Genomic DNA, 18,568 nt, shown 5'->3' on the forward strand with positions numbered 1-18,568 from the left:
TAACTTTTGATTAGGATTCCTTAAAGCCACAATGTGGAGGATTTAGTGTCACCTATTGGAGAGGTTGCCTCCCTTCATGTTTTTGCTTCTTTGGCAACAAGGATTCATGCTCCCATTCCTTCTTTTTTTTGTGATACTGAACGTGTTTGGTTCTCCACAAAAACAAAGGTTCTCAAACTTGTTAGCCTGCCATGGTTAGCCTCCAGTACACATTGTATTGGGGAGCAACCACTGATTCCTCTTCTTTTTCTCCCCTCAGCCTTCTGGTTGTGCTGCAAAAATACGACAGGTGCTGTTTGTATGTCCCTTTTTGGCTGCTGTGTCTACAAGGTGGTGCAAGAGGGCGACCTTCATGAGGAGGCCCGCTGCTATGTAGATACGAAGGGCTCATTGTAAGCTGATGAAAATACATCAATTCATTGTTGCAACTAATTATACACTAATAAACAGATTGCTATGAATGGCATATTCTGTTCCTGCTAATAAACACGCCTAACTTATTTAAAGCTTTAAACATGATTGTGAGACAGGTTCTGATTGCCATCAGAAGTTTGAGCTCTAAAGGGTGGTCCTCTAATTCTTCACCAACTTATCAACAAAATTTGTTTGTTGTCGCTTTTCAAGTAGTTTTCTATATTTTTCACTCTGAATTGCCTTTATGTGTCTGAAAGGTGCACAACAAATAAACATCCCCTGTGCTGCTTTTTCTACATTGTACACTTTTGTTTTCTTGCTTTTATGAGTTTACATTGCATCTTTTATTGTTTTCTTTCAATAAAGCCTATTTTAACTATCACTGATCTATATTGCAGAATATAACTTGCTTGTTTACTGAAGTCTTGATATCTTTGCAAGTATGAAAAATGATAAACATTACAAAACAAAGCATCAATTTGCAATGTATCAAGCAAACTGCTCGCATTCTAATTTCAAATACAATAACAAGATGAAACACTGCTGCAAGTCTCATTTCTCAGTGTTCGTCTTCACCTTCAGCTGTCTCTTGTCCTTCAATATCTAAACTTCCAAGTCAATCAATCAGTCCACAAGGCATCAGAAACCTGCCATTACAGGTAAACAAAGGCAACATTATTTCTTTAAATTATGTTTTGTCAGATAAACAGCCAAAAACCCAGACATTAAAAAAATAACTAAATAAAACACTGACACAAAATTAGAAACTGAAACGTTACTAATTTCGCACACCGCCAAAGCAGGGTATCGTAATCAGTCCTGTGGGTGTTTGTCTGTCTGTGAACAAAATAACTAAAAAAAAAAAACAACGGGATAGATTTCCATCAAACTTGGTGGGAATATTACTTGGTCAAATATCTCAAGATAGTTAACGTTTGAAGATGATTGGACAAAGGTCAAGGTCAACAAAAATATGGTGCTACAAACATATTTTCTGATATATCTCCACAACCAAAAGGGCTAGAGAGATGATCTGAAGTTTATATTGAACAACAAAATATTTGTGATTGATTGGTATAAGTGCAGTCATGAACAAGTCAGAAGGAAAGTATACAAGAGTCATCAGGGGATGACATATCCCCCGGTCCCCACAAATCAGCAGTATAATGTAGGACCCCATGCTTGCAAGTCCGACAGCATTCAATATGAATTAAAATAGGTTGAACAAGAGTCGTATGACAGTTTTTAGCAAAAACCGGTGTCGCAGACCAAATGGTCCGCCCCTAAAATTTGGTCCGTCCTGCCTCCACTGCGCATGCGTCATTTGGGACCACAGCAGCACGTCTGAGTCTTTTCACCCAAAGCGATCAAATGGATTAATGGGATTATTAACCATCAGATGACAAGGTAAAACCACATTCTAAAGTCAGTTTTAAGCAGAAACAAGGTAGTTTTAAGCAGAAACAAGGCAATACTCCGTGACACTTTGAAATGACCGACATGCAGTGAACGCATCAGCTAGCAGCTCGTGTAGCTGCGGTGCTCTCATTGCTTCCTCCGTCTTTTATGATGAAATAATGCTGAATTTATGTGGAAAAGATTGTTGTACAAAAGCTTCAGATATCTGTCGCTGAGATAGATGATGACTGCAGTGCAGTTTGAAGCAGAAACGATGTGACAATTGGTGAACGGTAACTAATGACACATGCACGGGTAAGGCAGGGCGGACAGATTTTTAGGGGAGAACGTTCAGCCGGCGACACCGGCAATGAAGCATTTTTTTGTTTTCATTCTCTTACATTTTTTACATTATGGAACATATAGGAATCGGTCTATGAAACTGAAGACACATGGTTAACGGATATTAGCCATTATGTTACCAAGGCTAAGTCCTGTTGACCATGTTGGTTATCCACTTAAACACATCTTCTTCAGAATCTTGATGTGCTGATCGATGCTAAATATGAATGGTTCTTGAAATATCTTGCTCATAAATGTTACCAGGGCTGTGAAATGAAAATTGTGAAATCCGAGGAAAATTCGCAGGGGGTCTGAGGCCCCCCGCGGAGCCGGGGTTCTAGGCCTTGTGGGGCCCCAGAAACCAAATTAAATGTTCATCTGCTGATACATTTTCAACATCTCCTGGAAGAACAAATCTTAAAAAAAAAAATTAGTGCATATTTAAATGATCCTAGATTCAACCTTTCATTTGAACTGTCAATGATCATGTTGAAATAACAGAATATCAACTTCAATCAATCAACTTTTTTCTTATATAGCGCCAAATCACAACAAACAGTTGCCCCAAGGCGCTCCATATTGCAAGGCAAGGCCATACAATAACCATGAAAAACCCCAACGGTCAAAACGACCCCCTATGAGCAAGCACTTGGCCACAGTGGGAAGGAAAACTCCTTTTAACAGGAAGAAACCTCCAGCAGAACCAGGCTCAGGGAGGGGCAGTCTTCTGCTGAGACTGGTTGGGGCTGAGGGAAAGAACCAGGAAAAAGACATGCCGAGAAGGGGGGCAGAGATCGATCACTAATGATTAAATGCAGAGTGATGCATACGGAAGCAAAAAAAGAAAGAAACAGTGCATCATGGGAACCCCCCACAGTCTACGTCTAAAGCAACATAACCAGGGATGGTCCAGGGTCACCCGATCCAGCCCTAACTATAAGCCTTAGCGAAAAGGAAAGTTTTAAGCCTAATCTTAAAAGTAGAGAGGGTATCTGTCTCCCTGATCTGAATTGGGAGCTGGTTCCACAGGAGAGGAGCCTGAAAGCTGAAGGCTCTGCCTCCCATTCTACTCTTACAAACCCTAGGAACCACAAGTAAGCCCGCAGTCTGAGAGCGAAGCGCTCTAATGGGGTAATATGGTACTACGAGGTCCCTAAGATAAGATGGGACCTGATTATTCAAAACCTTATAAGTAAGAAGAAGAATTTTAAATTCTATTCTAGAATTAACAGGAAGCCAATGAAGAGAGGCCAACACGGGTGAGATATGCTCTCTCCTGCTAGTCCCCGTCAGTACTCTAGCTGCAGCATTCTGAACCAACTGAAGGCTTTTTAGGGAACTTTTAGGACAACCTGATAATAATGAATTACAATAGTCCAGCCTAGAGGAAATAAATGCATGAATTAGTTTTTTAGCATCACTCTGAGACAAGACCTTTCTGATTTTAGAGATATTGCGTAAATGCAAAATATGACATGGAAGTAGGACCTGGTATGATTTTCCTTTTATTTGTAAACCAAATTATGCATTAACTCAGAACAATTAAACTACATGAAATTCATGAAGACTGAAAAGTGTTGGGAAGGTGTCGTAACACGGACCCGCAACAGGGGGCGCAAATGAACGGACAATGGATAAGACAAAGAGTAACAATTTAATGTTGTGAAACGCACAACTGGATACAGACAAAGATAATGCCAATTAAACACAAGGTGACGTGCAGGCAGGCTCGAAGATAGGAGACCTCTGGCGATCGGAGAGCCGGGACCCACACAGCTTCCACCACCAACGGCCTGAAGAACACCGGAGCCGCCAAGTTCCTGAGTCCCCAGGTGGTCACCGTCTTCTGTTGCAGACCCTGGTACTGCTGGCAGAAGATGAAAAAACAGTTAATGGTGAGTGTGTATCCACACACCCAGTAATCCTTCACCTACAGATCTTCGAGGAGGGAAAACCTCCACCTCCGATACAAAGTCACCCGTGCAGCTCCTGACAGTGGCTCCTTGGATGGAGTGAGAGGCGAAGACGTCGCAGACTCTCACTGCACGCCAATCCAAAAACACTGAATCCTCAGGAATACGGCTGCACACAGAACAATTAGTTAACACTAATCACAGCAGAGAATTACCTTCGACGGTAGTTGATTTCTCGGCGAGGAGGTGGAGTACTAATCCGGCTTTTGTAGGGACGTAGGTGATTGGTGACAGCTGGTGTAAATGAGTGACAGCTGTCACTCTCTGTCTCGGTACCCTCTCATGCTTGAAGCCCGCACTCCAAGCAGGGCGCCGACTGGTGGTGGTGGGCCAGCAGTACCTCCTCTTCAGCGGCCCACACAACAAAAAGACTGTTAAAGTATTTCAAAAACCACAGCTAAACCTTGTAGAATATTTTAAAAATCAGGGTAAAATATCAATAAAATACCTTATAATAAAAAGCCACACATTCTTGTGTAAATTCCTGTAAATCCACTCAAAGCCACAATGTCTTTTTTCCAATGAAAAAAGTCTACATTAATAAAAACTAATTTACATTGTTGTGTAAATTCATGTAGCCTAAATTCATTCAAAGCCACAATGTCTTTTTTTAATGAAAGAAAGTCTAGATTAATGAAAGAAAATAATAATCTTTGCTGTAACATAATCTTTTCTGAAATTCTGTTTGAACAGCACAATGTTTATTTTCCAGAGAGAGAAAAAAATTCTTACCATTTCGCTTTTCCCGTTTATCTTTCAGGTGTGCTGATGAATCCAGCAACAATTCCACGGATTCTTGTCCTTATCAGACTTTTTCAAACCGTCTTTCTCGCCATCTGCGCTCTGTCTGATGTCGCTCCGTGACACAGACATGTTGCAAAGTTCTTCTTTTAAAAACTTGAAAGTTCTAAAAGTTTGCGATGTCCACATGCTACGTTTAGCTAAGCTTCGCACAGGAGCCACACAGTGTCACCGCAGCAAACAACCAGTCCCGCTTTACAACTGTCGTAACAGCCAGGCTTTAAGTGGCATTTATTCTCGAAACTCCGCGGATCTGATTTTGAAACTGATTTGTATCTGTGACACACAGATCAGTGTCCGCGGACTTATAAAACTTGCATGATGTCGTAAAAAAGAACACTTTGCTATAAGCATTTTAAAATCTCAGTAACGATCACGATTAAAGTGTACAACACTAACACCCCCGCCCCCCTCCCCATGACGAAATCCGCAGAATCCCGCGGATCCGCGGAGTTTTCACAGCCCTGGTTACAAAGACAAAATCCTGAATATCTCACTGTGACCTTGACATTGACCCCAAGGTTACCTCAATTAACTGGTGTTGGGGATCACCCAACTACACCCTTATGCTAAATATGAATGAAATTGGTCAGGTGGTTCTTGAGATATCGCACTAACAAGGGTGACAATGACAATATCTTGAATATCTTGCTGTGACCTTGAAATTGACCCCAAAGTCACCATAATCAACATGTACAAAGACTAACGTGGACTTTCTACTAAACGTTGGCTTACGCCAAAACCCTGAATCTGGCGTAAGTACAAATATATTCAGATGTATGAAAGTGTGCGTAGCCATGAATTCACGCACGTTCTGTTTGAACATCCTACTGAATGTGGATTTGAGCGTAGAACCAAACTCCTTCCTAGCCACAATCCATTTGAATATGCAATTTCATGTAAATAGGCCCTTGGAGTAGGGATTTCCCACGACGTCACATCAGACAACATAAACAGAAAAGAAATTATACTACAGATGACTGGAAATTACGCTACAGAGCGTGTCTGTGAGGCCGACACTCAGAACACACACTGATGTTGAAAAGGGGAGGCGCACCTCTGCTGATAGTGTGACATTCACAATTTACACATGCATTTATTGACAAATACTGAACACAGGAAGCCTGTTAAGAAGCTCTGCAGCTCACCATCAAGCAAAAACAAAAAAAGACATTAATAATAATAATAATAAAAACATATTTGAATATGCACATGCCCAAATGTTTCCTCTCTAGTTTTCGTTCGGAACAATTACACAAACTATTTTAACACAAGCAGCCCGCCCAATCGCGCACCGTGCAGCCTCCACATATGATTTGAACACTGATGGAATGAAAATGTTTCCTGTCAACAAAAACAAATTCATCATGTGATGGTGCCTTTACAGCAAAATGTGTGCAGTCAGTAGCTCCAATTACATTTGGGAAACCGGCTCTCGCTGCAAAATGCGCTATAATGTTGGAATGTACCTGATGAAATTTGGATGATTGCGACTCGGCGCAAGGTGGACTGGCACACGCCTGACCGATCAACCAGCTCATGGTGCAATGCCCCTGATGCCAGGATGCCCAGCGTGGTCAGCACCTGTGTGGGCACACACAACCCCTGGATCCTTGCCGTATTGCGCTCTGGGCCGACCGCAGTTCTGTACGCATCTCCAGTCACAGTGGCTTTGGTAATTGAAATCGGTTTATGAGCCAATTATCCTTATTTGGACGTAAATCCTCACATTCTCCGAATACACGCTCATGTCAGATTGCACCATTTGCAAGGTCCTCTAACAATGCTAACGCAGCCACTGATGGTGCCATTTTACGCAACACTTTGCGTGTGCTTTTATATCCATCCATATAATGGCAAACACGTGGGTGTGTTAAATGTTCATCAGTGTGTCACTGATGTGCACATCACTCTGATGACTTATTTTCACACTATTAGCGGTTCCCGGCATCACCTTCACATGTTCACGGTGGAACAATAGCTGTAGAAACGTACGTACGCCAGCCTGGATTTTTGTGTGACGCACTGCATATTTCCACTCTCATGTCATTTTTGAATCATTTGCACGTGGACGTGGAGACGGGCGTACGCCAGGTTACACAAAACCTGGCGTACGCCACTGGCATTGAGGGATCACCCAAGTACACCCTTATGCAAAATATGAATGAAATTGGTCAACTGGTTCTTGAGATATTGCATGAAAAAGCGAAAATGGACGAACGGACAGAAGGATGGACGGACATGCTGAAAGCTTTTTAGCCCCCCCATATTTCATACCGAGGGGATAAAAAAGAAGTCATGTGTGTTCAAAGAAATACATTGTTCATTCTCATTGAGGTGACCATATTTCCTGCTTATAAGTGAGCCCAGTTTGGGAGTATGAGAATAATGAACATTGGAAGCTGCGTTAACAAACAAATTATCACCACAAAGTTTTATAAGGAAACTACTGTGCACACTCAAAAGCTTGCATGTATGGTGGACATGGACTTTTGGACATGGTGTACAGAGCACGCAGGGACTGCATCAGCCCTCTGATGTCTTTAATTTTTCTATTTATCAATTTCAGCATGAATTACTTCAACTCTACTGTAGATATTACCTCTGTTTCAAGTCTCTGATATCCTATTTCAGTCAAAGACAGCAGCTGCAGCAGGAAAGTAACGATCAGAGTCACAAGTCTCTGCAGCACTGGGTATCCCTGACTTAACAGCTGGATGATACTGTGTAACTGTTTACATGCTAATACTCCTCAGCTTTTCGTCTCATTTTACGTTAATGAGATTTAAACAAGCAAAAAAACAAAAAAAACAAAAAAAAAAAAAACAGAATGGATAGTGCTACATAATTATTTCTCTAAATGTTTTCTAGTTTACTTTGTACAAAATGGTGACGGTTACTAAAGCAAACACACATTCTTCATCATGCTAATGTACGTACAGACTCTACACTGACTGTAACCTCACTCACTCACTCATCGTCAACCACTTACTCCAATTAAGGGTCGCGGGGGCTGGAGCCTATCCCAGCACTCATAGAGCATGAGACAGGGTACACCATGGACAGGACGCCAGTCTGTCGCAGGGCCACACAAAGATAAATAAACACATTCACACCCACATGCACAACTATGGACAATTTAAACTTTCCAGTCCACCTAACTTGCATGTCTTTGGATGTGGGAGGAAGCCGGAGCACCTGGAGTGAACCCACACAAACATGGGGAGAACATGCAAACTCCACACAGAAAGGCCACAAGTGGGAATCAAACCCATGACCTTTTTGCTGTGAGGCAATAGTGCTAACCACTAAGCCACAGTACTGCCCCTGACTGTAATTCATGACAAAATTCATATTTTGATATGCATGACATTCCAGAACTATCCAGCAGGTGCCAGTATTCACCAGGTGGCAGCACAGCATATGATGGCTTCCTCTTCATGATGAATGCAGTTTTGACCTGTTACCAGGGGTTCTGTGACACAAACTGCAGATAAGAATTTTTTAATTTTAAGTGACAGTTAAAATAAGACAGGTTGCGGCCCTGAAAGACGGCAGTTCCCAAATTTCATTCTTTATAGCGTTCTACCAAAACAAGATACTTGTTCCAAATACCTTAAAATGATGCATCTCTCTATTACAGTATCATACTGTGACTTTCTGATGTCTCTTTATTACAATGTCAAATGTAACTATAGAAGATGTCTGTATGAAACTGTCAGCTAATTTTTTTGGATCAACGACTGTGTTTTCTATTCCTGCATCCAGCACCTTTCTAGCTGCTGCGTTCAGCATTTTCTGCAGTAGCTGCCCCTTGTCCAGCACCTCTTCATCTCCACCCAGTACATGTCTCACCTCCTCCCTGAATCTCACATGATGCTCGTCCTCCTTCAGCTTCCACCACCTGATCCTTTGGCCATCACTCTCTCCCTCTTCTACATCTCTAAATTCAACCTACAAACCACCAGTTAATGTTGTCTGGCGACGCTCTCCTCTGCCACCACCACCTTACAGTCTCTAAACTCTTTCAAGATGTATTTTCTGCAAAGGACACAAGCCAAATGTGTGCACGTTCCCCCAATCTTACACAGCACCATGTGGTCTCTGCTTCTCCTTAAAATATGTATTCTATCATCCACATTTCTCTCCTTGACATCTTATCTATCCATCACCTCCTCGTCACCATTGTTTCCTTCATCAACAACATGCCCATTGTAATCACCACTTTTTCTTCCATGAGGACACTCTTCACTATCACATCAAACTCACTCCACCTTACTTGAAGGGCATATGCACTGATGACATTCATCATCACCTCTTCCCTTCGACTTACAGCTGCACACACCACACTCTCAATACACACCCTATACATTCAAAATACAAACCAATAAAATGCTCAATCATGATATACAACTGAACAATATTTACAAAGATGATGTAAATGTACAAACTGTGGTAGCTATGCTAATAAAAACAAAAGAAGGTTTGGAAGCAGGTATGCTACAATCTTGGCTGAAAAGGGAGTTAAAGCTGAGTGGAAAAACACAGAGAAGTGAAGAGTGTGAGCTATCTGTGTTTCCCTGAACCTGAACCAAACAAAGCTCAGAGAGAGAGACTGTGTGTGTTCACAAATACAGAACAAAAGTGTAGCCAACTACAGATCTGGATAGAATGAGATAATTCTCCAGACAGACAAAAACAGAAGAGAGATAGTAATACAGAGACAGAGATGAGAAGGGACTGGTAAACAGAGACTTAGATCAAGATTGGTTAAGACAGATACTCACGTAACTGGTGAAGGGAGGCATTAAAACCGACATTTTACATATATACAAACATCAGGCCAACACTTCAGGCATTTTTCTGGCTGCAGAAGCCTGGTGCTTTGAAGATTTGTGCTACACATGCATCATGTGCATCTTGAAAGACTTATCAGACATTTAACTTTAAATTTTCTGTAAATATAAGTGCCTGTTAGCCGAAGCAGCATGTACCAGTCTCTTTTAATGGTGAAGCACAAAGGGAATAAACACCTGAGACTCGCTAATTAGAGTTAATTTTACTGGGACTGTAATCTCGGGATGAGACGATTAATCATTTTCCTATTAATCGCAATTAAAAATGTTACAACTAATTACTTGTAAGCGTTCCTCAACATCGTCTGGATGATGACATTCTTAAGAAAATGTATTATGCTGGTAGCTGGAACTTTAGGTCAAATGGCACAATATGTATGTCAATATGTCCCTTAAGGCACACAGATTTTTGTTTACTTTGATTTTCACAAAATAATTTAATATTTTGTGTTATAAGGAACATTTTGTGTTAATATTCAGTAAAAGCCCTGCATTGTCTTTTTTGATAACAAAATATCTGATTTCTTGCTTACATTCAATAAATAATAAACATTTAAATCCTGTATTGTTCCTGTGATCTCTGATACTTTTTTGTAAAGTTAATTATTGCAAAATAATCGTAATAATTGTATAATTGTGATTATTTCTTAGACAATAACTGTACCATAAAAATCTGTAATTGTCTCATCCCTACTCTAATCTTCACATCCTGGTTGTCTTTTCAAACATCTGTCATTGTGAGCACGAGGCTGCATATGGTTATGGTACTTAGCTGCAACATTCTGCATGTTCTGAGAAGTCTTTGCTGTGCTATTGATTATTTTGTTATTAAAGCCATAGCAGATGGCTGCCCTACTGAATCTGGTCTACTGGAGGATTCTTACTGCAACCCCTGGCAAAAATTATGGAATCACCGGCCTCGGAGGATGTTCATTGAGTTGTTTAATTTTGTAGAAAAAAAGCAGACCACAGACATGACACAAAACTAAAGTCATTTCAAATGGCAACTTTCTGGCTTTAAGAAACACTATAAGAAATCAGGAAAAAAAAAATTGTGGCAGTCAGTAACGGTTACTTTTTTAGACCAAGCAGAGGGAAACAAATATGGAATCACTCAATTCTGAGGAAAAAATTATGGAATCATGAAAAACAAAAGAACGCTCCAACACATCACTAGTATTTTGTTGCACCACCTCTAGCTTTTATAACAGCTTGCAGTCTCTGAGGCATGGACTTAATGAGTGACAAACAGTACACTTCATCAATCTGGCTCCAACTTTCTCTGATTGCTGTTGCCAGATCAGCTTTGCAGGTTGGAGCCTTGTCATGGACCATTTTCTTCAACTTCCACCAAAGATTTTCAATTGGATTAAGATCCGGACTATTTGCAGGCCATGACATTGACCCTATGTGTCTTTTTGCAAGGAATGTTTTCACAGTTTTTGCTCTATGGCAAGATGCATTATCATCTTGAAAAATGATTTCATCATCCCCAAACATCCTTTCAATTGATGGGATCAATCAATCAATCAATTTTTTTTATATAGCGCCAAATCACAACAAACACTTGCCCCAAGGCGCTTTATATTGTAAGGCAAGGCCATACAATAATTATGTAAAACCCCAACGGTCAAAACGACCCCCTGTGAGCAAGCACTTGGCTACAGTGGGAAGGAAAAACTCCCTTTTAACAGGAAGAAACCTCCAGCAGAACCAGGCTCAGGGAGGGGCAGTCTTCTGCTGGGACTGGTTGGGGCTGAGGGAGAGAACCAGGAAAAAGACATGCTGTGGAGGGGAGCAGAGATCGATCACTAATGATTAAATGCAGAGTGGTGCATACAGAGCAAAAAGAGAAAGAAACAGTGCATCATGGGAACCCCCCAGCAGTCTACGTCTATAGCAGCATAACTAAGGGATGGTTCAGGGTCACCTGATCCAGCCCTAACTATAAGCTTTAGCAAAAAGGAAAGTTTTAAGCCTAATCTTAAAAGTAGAGAGGGTGTCTGTCTCCCTGATCTGAATTGGGAGCTGGTTCCACAGGAGAGGAGCCTGAAAGCTGAAGGCTCTGCCTCCCATTCTACTCTTACAAACCCTAGGAACTACAAGTAAGCCTGCAGTCTGAGAGCGAAGCGCTCTATTGGGGTGATATGGTACTACGAGGTCCCTAAGATAAGATGGGACCTGATTATTCAAAACCTTATAAGTAAGAAGAAGAATTTTAAATTCTATTCTAGAATTAACAGGAAGCCAATGAAGAGAGGCCAATATGGGTGAGATATGCACTCTCCTTCTAGTCCCCGTCAGTACTCTAGCTGCAGCATTTTGAATTAACTGAAGGCTTTTTAGGGAACTTTTAGGACAACCTGATAATAATGAATTACAATAGTCCAGCCTAGAGGAAATAAATGCATAAATTAGTTTTTCAGCATCACTCTGAGACAAGACCTTTCTGATTTTAGAGATATTGCATAAATGCAAAAAAGCAGTCCTACATATTTGTTTAATATGCGCTTTGAATGACATATCCTGATCAAAAATGACTCCAAGATTTCTCACAGTATTACTAGAGGTCAGGGTAATGCCATCCAGAGTAAGGATCTGGTTAGACACCATGTTTCTAAGATTTGTGGGGCCAAGTACAATAACTTCAGTTTTATCTGAGTTTAAAAGCAGGAAATTAGAGGTCATCCATGTCTTTATGTCTGTAAGACAATCCTGCAGTTTAGCTAATTGGTGTGTGTCCTCTGGCTTCATGGATAGATAAAGCTGGGTATCATCTGCGTAACAATGAAAATTTAAGCAATACCGTCTAATAATACTACCTAAGGGAAGCATGTATAAAGTGAATAAAATTGGTCCTAGCACAGAACCTTGTGGTGGGTGGACTCATTTACTTTTTGAGCAAAGCCAATAGAGTCTAATAATAGATTAAATGCAGTGTTGAGGCTGTCATTCTCAGCATCTGTGTGGATGTTAAAATCGCCCACTATAATTATCTTATCTGAGCTAAGCACTAAGTCAGACAAAAGGTCTGAAAATTCACAGAGAAACTCACAGTAACGACCAGGTGGATGATAGATAATAACAAATAAAACTGGTTTTTGGAACTTCCAATTTGGATGGACAAGACTAAGAGTCAAGCTTTCAAATGAATTAAAGCTCTGTCTGGGTTTTTGATTAATTAATAAGCTGGAATGGAAGATTGCTGCTAATCCTCCGCCCCGGCCCGTGCTACGAGCATTCTGACAGTTAGTGTGACTCGGGGGTGTTGACTCATTTAAACTAACATATTCATCCTGCTGTAACCAGGTTTCTGTAAGGCAGAATAAATCAATATGTTGATCAATTATTATATCATTTACCAACAGGGACTTAGAAGAGAGAGACCTAATGTTTAATAGACCACATTTAACTGTTTTAGTCTGTGGTGCAGTTGAAGGTGCTATATTATTTTTTCTTTTTGAATTTTTATGCTTAAATAGATTTTTGCTGGTTATTGGTGGTCTGGGAGCAGGCACCGTCTCTACGGGGATGGGGTAATGAGGGGATGGCAGGGGGAGAGAAGCTGCAGAGAGGTGTGTAAGACTACAACTCTGCTTCCTGGTCCCAACCCTGGATAGTCACGGTTTGGAGGATTTAAGAAAATTGGCCAGCTTTCTAGAAATGAGAGCTGCTCCATCCAAAGTGGGATGGATGCCGTCTCTCCTAACAAGACCAGGTTTTCCCCAGAAGCTTTGCCAATTATCTATGAAGCCCACCTCATTTTTTGGACACCACTCAGACAGACAGCAATTCAGGGAGAACATGCGGCTAAACATGTCACTCCCGGTCTGATTGGGGAGGGGCCCAGAGAAAACTACAGAGTCCGACATTGTTTTTGCAAAGTTACACACCGATTTAATGTTAATTTTAGTGACCTCCGATTGGCGTAACCGGGTGTCATTACTGCCGACGTGAATTACAATCTTACCAAATTTACGCTTAGCCTTAGCCAGCAGTTTCAAATTTCCTTCAATGTCGCCTGCTCTGGCCCCCGGAAGACAACTGACTATGGTTGCTGGTGTCGCTAACTTCACATTTCACAAAACAGAGTCGCCAATAACCAGAGTTTGATCCTCGGCGGGTGTGTCGTCGAGTGGGGAAAAACGGTTAGAATTGTGAACGGGTTGGCGGTGTACACGGGGCTTCTGTTTAGAACTACGCTTCCTCCTCACAGTCACCCAGTCGGGCTGCTTTCCCGGCTGCTCGGGATCTGCCAGGGGGTAACTAACGGCGGCTAAGCTACCTTGGTCCGCACCGACTACAGGGGCCTGGCTAGCTGTAGAATTTTCCAAGGTGCGGAGCCGAGTCTCCAATTCGCCCAGCCTGGCCTCCAAAGCTATGAATAAGCTACACTTATTACAAGTACCGTTACTGCTAAAGGAGGCCGAGGAATAACTAAACATTTCACACCCAGAGCAGAAAAGTGCGGGAGAGACAGGAGAAGCCGCCATGCTAAATCGGCTAAGAGCTAGTAGCTACGCTAAGCTAGCGGATTCCTAAAAACACGCAAAGTGAATAATGTGTAAATAATTTAGAGGTGATTCAGCAGGATTCAGTGCTTTAGTTAAGGCACGTAAAGATTACACTGGGAAACAAATCGTAATCTAGATAACTAGAACAATCTAACTGTGCAGATTAAACAGCTAACAGATACAGAAAAACACCGCTGTGCTCCGGAACAGGAAGTGATACAATACCGCAGTGAGAGCCAACCACCAATAGAGGCAAGCAAGAGAGATAAGATAAGTGTCCAAAATATCAACGTAAACTTGTGCATTTACTGATGATGTAATGACAGCCATCTCCCCAGTGCCTTTACCTGACATGCAGCCCCATATCATCAATGACTGTGGAAATTTACATGTTCTCTTCAGGCAGTCATCTTTATAAATCTCATTGGAACGGCACCAAACAAAAGTTCCAGCATCATCACCTTGCCCAATGCAGATTTGAGATTCATCACTGAATATGACTTTCATCCAGTCATACACAGTCCACGATTGCGTTTCCTTAGCCCATTGTAACCTTGTTTTTTTCTCTTTAGGTGTTAATGATGGCTTTTGTTTAGCTTTTCTGTATGTAAATCCCATTTCCTTTAGGCGGTTTCTTACAGTTCGGTCACAGACGTTGACTCCAGTTTCCTCCCATTCGTTCCTCATTTGTTTTGTTGTGCATTTTCGATTTTTGAGACATATTGCTTTAAATTTTCTGTCTTGACGCTTTGATGTCTTCCTTGGTCTACCAGTATGTTTGCCTTTAACAACCTTCCCATGTTGTTGTATTTGGTCCAGAGTTTAGCTACAGCTGACTGTGAACAACCAACATCTTTTGCAACATTGCATGATGATTTACCCTCTTTTAAGAGTTTGATAATCCTCTCCTTTGTTTCAATTGACATCTCTCGTGTTGGAGCCATGATTCATGTCAGTCCACTTAGTGCAACAGCTCTCCAAGGTGTGATCACTCCTTTTTAGATGCAGACTAACGAGCAGATCTGATTTGATGCAGGTTGTTATGTGCCGACGCGGGTTGAGGAGCGGACCTGCGTCTGACTGAACCCAGCGCTAAATAACCAGAAAGCGGTTCCAAAAACAAAACAGTTTATTATCCCCCTTTTGTGCAATCTCAGTGTACAAACATAAGGCGCGTTTGTCTGGCGGAGTGAAGGACGGCGCGCTCTCCAGCGCCCAAAGGGATCGAAGCCCGGCGCTTCTGGACTCACGTTCACCGCCAAACACCCCCCAGGTGGACACAACAAACCGACTCTGTGAAGGATAGAAAAAGGTGAGGTAAGTCAGCAGCTACAACTAATATCCTTCAAAGGCACACACTATCAGCAACACATTCAGGTCTGAATTTAAGCTTTATGTAAATGAGCAGCCTCTCACAACAGGTGGAGGATCATCTGTCCGCACGCCACGGCCGTGAGAAGCGAGCTGCACAACTCTCATAAATATTCACATATACTGCGTAACAAAATACCAAATTACTGTTAACACTTATTCAGACAATTAATCACCTCTGATGTGTGCTGACAGCATGTGTCCCTCACCCGTCCTCCTTCACAGGCACGATGTGTCAAACCCAGGCGCGATCCTCAGCGTCTCACAAACGAACATCACAAGGTCGAGTTCCCGGCAATTCTGCTTGAATCACACATGGCTTAAATGCAGAACGCCATCTCATTATCTGCCTCAGCTGAAAGTCTTTAAGGTTGCACGTGAGCATCATCCACAGGTGCTGCATATCACACTGATGAGGGTGAAGGACTCTTCTGCCAGCACCTTCTCCACAGACAAAAAAACAGTTTGCATACCACCTGGAGAGCAAAGAAAAGAAAAGTACACCAAAATGTCCAGTCAACCCCCCCCCCCAACACACAACACAGGTGTTAGTTTTGGGGATGAAAATTTACGGGGTGATTCCATAATTTATTCCTCAGAATTGAGTGAGTCCATATTTTTTTTCCCTCTGCTTGGTCTAAAAAAGTAACCATTACTGACTGCCACAATTATTTTTCCTGATTTCTTATAGTGTTTCTTAAAGCCAGGAAGTTGCCATTTGAAATGACTTTAGTTTTGTGTCATGTCTGTGATCTGCTTTTTTTCTACAAAATTAAACAACTGAATGAACATCCTCCGAGGCTGGTGATTCCATAATTTTTGCCAGGGGTTGTATAATAAAAAACACCTGAGGGAGTTTTTCCTTACAACTGTTGCCAATGTGCTTGTTCATGGGATGGGTTAAGTTTTAAACCTTGAGACTTTGGTGGCTTATGTTGTGGTTTGGTGCTGTACACACAAAAAAAAATCTAACTGAATTGAGTTCATATTTTAGCATTTGTAGCTTTTATGCTTCAACAAATTCTTCAAGAATCGCAATGACGTACTGGTTGAAGCTAAAGCCGTAAAATCAGCAGGGGAGAAAAAAGAAAAGCAAGTAAGTGTTTAAGCATAATCACAGCAGCTAATGATGTTTAAAAAAAATCATACAGAGTAAGGCACATGCTAGTATGTTGATTAGTTCAGTACATGACGACACGAGTGCACGATTCAAAATCCTCCATCACAGGCAAAGAAGAAACACTGCTATCTAGCTAGCTAGCTAGATAGATAGATAGATAGATAGATAGATAGATAGATAGATAGATAGATAGATAGACCTTGACAAGGAATATGAGAGACGTGAGGGAAGAGACAGCCTTTCACAGTGTGACCATGGATGATGTCCAGGACATCTGGGTCCAATATGCTCTCTCACAAACAATGTTTCTGTACGAGCTGGATGTGAGCGAGGCCTTTTCACTGATCAACCGCAGCATAATAACATTCTTGGTTTTTCTCACTCGTGAACACACATGCACGGCCAGTCCGTAGGGAGCCGCCATCTTCCACTAGCAGTGCAGCAGAGAGAGTTACCTAACAACGCTTCTCCCAGAGACGGTCCTCGGACAGCCATCTTGGATTTTTTTCAATGTAAGATATGAGAAGTGGGCTAATGATACCTGCAAGGGTGAGCGCATATGTTTGTGTCTGAGCTGTGTGCATGTCGCAGCAGCTTATACTGGCAGTATAATGACTTTCCTCCTTTTCCCAGCTCTTTCTCCTCCCTGGTCCCTGACACTGAGCTGCTGTAATGGCACACAGCTCAGAAAGAATCGATACGGGCTGACTGCAGATTGGAGTTTTTCCACCTGCTGACACCATGTAGCCAAAACTGCTGAGCTTTCGGCACAGCTGAAAACAGTGACATGCCAAAAACTGAAAACAGATTTTTGGTTGGTTAACAACACATCTATGATATCAACTGCAGTGAATTCTGTCAGGAATTTTAGGATGTTCTCCTATACTCGTAAAGAGTAAGAGCCACACTGGAAAACCTGAAAATTTTTGGGAAAGTGATTACCTCCAAATACTTGCGTTGAGTGAACTTAAATGATTCAACCATCAAACCTTATTTTAAGCAAAAATGAATACAACCCCAATTCCTATGAAGTTGGGATGTTGTGTAAAATGTAAATAAAAACAGAATACAATGATTTGCAAATCCTCTTCACCATATATTCAACTGAATACACTACAAAGACAAGATATTTAATGTTCAAACTGATAAACTTTATTGTTTTTGTGCTTTGCTCACTTTGAAATGGATGCCTGCAACACGTTTCAAAAAAAGCTGGGACATGTTATGTTTACCTCTGTGTTACACCACCTTTCCTTCTAACAACACTCAATAAGTGTTTGGGAACTGAGGACACTAACTGTTGAAGATTTGTAGGTGGAATTAACTGTTGAAGATTTGTAGGTGGAATTCTTTCCCATTCTTGCTTGATGTACGACTTCAGTTGTTCAACAGTCCGGGGACTCCGTTGTCATATTTTGCGCCTCATAATGTGCCACACATTTTCAGGTCTGGACTGCAGGCAGGCCAGTCTAGTACCCGCAGTCTTTACTACGAAGCCACGCTGTTGTAACACATGCAGAATGTGGCTTGGCATTTGTCTTGTTGAAATAAGCAGGGACGTCCCTGAAAAAGAAGTTGCTTGGATGGCAGCATGTGTTGCTCCAAAACCTGAATGTACCTTTCAGCATTGATGGTGCCATCACAGATGTGTAAGTTGCCCATGCCATGGGCACTAACACACCCCCATACCATCACAGATGCTGGCTTTTGAACTTTGCGCTGGTAACAATCTGGATGGTCTTATTCCTCTTTTGTCCGGAGGACACGACGTCCATGATT

The 18,568-nt window shown here is 41.7% G+C and overlaps 1 protein-coding gene across 1 annotated transcript in view; it reads right to left on the reverse strand.

Moving 5' to 3' along the window:
- LOC117508122 (disco-interacting protein 2 homolog C-like) overlaps positions 1 to 18,568 on the reverse strand; it is a 241,868-nt gene that overhangs the window by 154,760 nt on the left and 68,540 nt on the right. The gene's annotated exons all lie outside the window — the stretch shown is intronic.

The sequence above is a fragment of the Thalassophryne amazonica genome, chromosome 1 (genome assembly GCF_902500255.1).
Source record: "Thalassophryne amazonica chromosome 1, fThaAma1.1, whole genome shotgun sequence".
NCBI classification, from domain to species: domain Eukaryota; kingdom Metazoa; phylum Chordata; class Actinopteri; order Batrachoidiformes; family Batrachoididae; genus Thalassophryne; species Thalassophryne amazonica.